The following is a 3,515-nucleotide window of genomic DNA, read 5'->3' as shown; positions in this document are numbered from 1 at the left end:
CTCCCTCAGGATTATTCCTACTGTGAGTTTTAAACTCACATTTTCAAATGAGTACTTTTCCTTCCATCTCAGCCCAGACCAAACTCATCTCATGATTTCCTCCTGGTCACAGGGACAGCCACTCTAACTCAACACCTCCCATGCACTTGTAACACTTCCCTTTTCTCTTGCCAAGTCACACTGACTCTGCTTAAATCCACCCTTCCTTGCTGTTTACATGACTTTTGCCTTGTGTTAGGCTCTTAACGTTATGCAGTTTAATCTGCCATTTCCGGATTGAATTTCCAAAAGAACAAATCTGGTCATCTCACTGTGCTCAAAACTTTCAATAACTCTCCAGGCATGTGGAATCAAACCCATATTACTCTATCTGATAACTGAAGAGCCTCTGTGGTCTCATTCTCCCTAGACTGCCAGTCAGATTCTCTAATATATTTCCTGGTGACCCTCAAGACATAGCGGCCCTGCACTAGTTGCTTTTCTCCACTCTGGACTGTGGTCATTGCTTTGCTTAGAATCTCTGCCAAGAATGTTCTTCCTTGCATTGCCAATGGAGAATCTTCTGGTTTTACAAACTTCTGAGGGTCGGGTCTGGAAGACAGAGCCTGTGCCTGGTAGTTAAATCCAGGACATTTACTCTAGGGAACGAATCAAAAAGCTGTTGGGAAAGATGAAAAGTCCAACAGGAGATGGTCAGGCACGTGAGGGGCTAGCATCAACAGGAAGCTGCTACCATCACTGGGGCTGGAGGGATAACAAAAGGGAAGTGCTCAGGGACTCCCTAGGTCTGGCAGTGTTAGATAGACACGGCATTAGCAGGGAGATTCCTAACAAACGGAGGTGGTGTTACTGAAGGAGATGGGGCTCTCCAGTGGGCATGGAGGCATGATGGAGATTCAGCCATAGCCACAGAAGCCACCTGAAGCATTAAGAAAGATAGAAATTTGTTTTCTTCCTGCTTACCTCTAATCTCCTGCATGAGTCTCCCAGTGGCAAAACCTAGCCTAGAGCCAGGTATCAAGGAGCCTGGGAAATACAGTTTTCAGGAGGCAACCTTCCTGTGATATAGGGCAGAGCAAGGGAAGGATGAGGAATGTATCATAAAGAGGCAGATAACTAGCATGTACCTCTTTCATGAAATCACCCATTTTCTGTTGGAATTATACTCAGACCCAATGTCTTTTTCATGCTGTTTGAATCTCTATGATAATTTCTAATGTCGTTCCAACATAAGATCTACTTCTTTTGACTTTGCTTATTGGCACCACTAGATTGGAAGTTAATTGAAGGCAAAGACTCTGTTTTATTCATCTTTGTAACCCCAGGACCCAGTACAGTGTTTGGAATATTGTAGCAGCTCAGAAATAGTCCATGCTACTCCTGAATTAGAGAGGAAAAAGGATTTACAGTAAGAGATATCATGGATGGTTGGTTAAGGGTTTCTCCATGCTATAAGGAGACACAGATGAGAAAAAAGAGTCAAAAGATTCATAAGAGCAGAAGAGAAATGAGCTGCAAAAAAATGGTAAGCACTTAAGTCTCATGGCTTTATAAGCTGTCAACAATATCAGGGTCTGCATTTCAGTTTTTCTCAGCCTGGAATCCTTTGATATTCACATTGGGAGATTCTGTGAGAAGTTCCAAAATGCCATGTGCTGTTATGCTCTCTAATGCTTTTCATGATTTGTCTACGGAAGAAAGCACTTACTAACTCTCCTAATACGAAAGGGTAGTCCATTGAAGGGAAATTACAAGTGGAGAGGGAAGTATGTGTCATTTCTCTGAGCATTCATAGTTTTGATTCAGTCTTGTGCTTTTTATACCTTTGATAATTTAAGAATAAGCTTCCAGATTCTGAACTGAGGAGAAATTTCATCCCTTCCCTGAGCGAGCAACTCCTCTGGTTTACATAAACATTTCCTGTTTTATAAAATGAAAGGATTGGTGAAAAATAGGCTTTTGTTTAAAGAATATCTTTTTTTCTAATTACAGAATCAACACATTTAGTGCATCCTCGTTGAAGAATACAGAAAAGTACTTAGAACATAGAAAATCCCAACACTGATGATAATTTCTCTAAATAATGAATATATACTTTTAATCTTATTTTTTTCTATCTCTCATGACAGGGTCCTACTCTATACACTGTCTTATAAACTGCTTTTCACTTAAAAATATACATATTCTCCTACTTCAATAAACTTGAATCAACACTTTTTAAAAGGCTGCATTATATTCCCTTATAACTTGTAATTCCCAGTGGTTGGGCATTTTAGCTGTCACTCAGTGTTTTTGATACAGTGTACTACACTGTTGTATTAGTTATGTATTGCTGCTCTAACAAATTACCACAAACTCAGTGGCTTAAAACAATGCAAATTTATTCCCTTACAGTTCCAGAGGTCAGAAGCCCAAAATCAGTGTCACTGGCTAAAGTCAAGGTGTCACTGAGCTGGTTCCCTCTGGAGGCTTTGGAGGAGTTTGTTTCCTTGCCTTTTCCAGCTTCTACATGTGACCTGCATTCCTTGGCTTGTGGCTCCTTTCTCCGTCTTCAAAGCCCATCATCCAGTTACCACTTCCATTTTCACATGGCCCTCTCTCTGACTCTGGTTTCTTCTGCTTCCTCATATGAGGACTCTTGTGATTGCACCATGCCCACTCAAATAATCCAGAATAATCTCTCCTGCTCCAAATCCTTAATCATATGTGCAAAGACCCTTTCTCATACAGAGTAATGTTCACCAGTTCTGAGACTCAGGCATCTTTGAGAGCCATAATTCAGCCTGCCAGACAGCAATGGAAGAAACTTTTCTATCCCAGCTCTACAATTTTATGATGAGGTTTTTGGAAGGATGACTGTAATTGTTTTAGCTTCAGAAACATTTATGAGGGCAGGTGAAATAGTAGACAGAAAACTGAGATTCGGGATACTGGGATAGGCCTGGATCTGCCACTGACTTGCTGTGGCATTTTTTCCTGCTTCAGCGTTCTCATCTGTAAGGCCATGGAGCTGAAGACTCCCTTTAAACAGATATTCCATAATTATTTGAACTGAAGCATTGTAAGTGGCATAATATAAAAACAACAAAGGTATGTTCAAAACATTAATGGAGATGATGTATGTACGGTATCCTAGAGCCAGACACACTGTGAGCGTGTTTGAATAATAAAATCTTGGAGGAAAGCATCACCTCGAACTTCATGATAAATACTACTTATGAAGCACCCACTGTGTACAGGATGTTTTATATATATCGTCTCACAAAAATCTCATAAATTACAGAATACTCTGTGTTATTCAAGCAGTTTAAGTAATTTGTTCGAGGCTTCACAGTTATAAGTAACAGAACTGTTGACTTATGCCATATCCATCTGGATCCAAGTTTAGGTTCTTTCACTTAGATCCTGCTGCCTGTGCACACACCATATAGAATTAAAGGCAGCAGTGGAGTTAGAACATTTACCAGACATTTTTAGAATAACTGGTAATATCATCTCCGTGGGAGGTGGGCATT

This window comes from Gorilla gorilla, chromosome 13, assembly GCF_029281585.2.
Source record: "Gorilla gorilla gorilla isolate KB3781 chromosome 13, NHGRI_mGorGor1-v2.1_pri, whole genome shotgun sequence".
Lineage (NCBI taxonomy): Eukaryota > Metazoa > Chordata > Mammalia > Primates > Hominidae > Gorilla > Gorilla gorilla.
The sequence above is the reverse complement of the archived record's forward strand: the minus strand, read 5'-3'. Positions refer to the sequence as shown.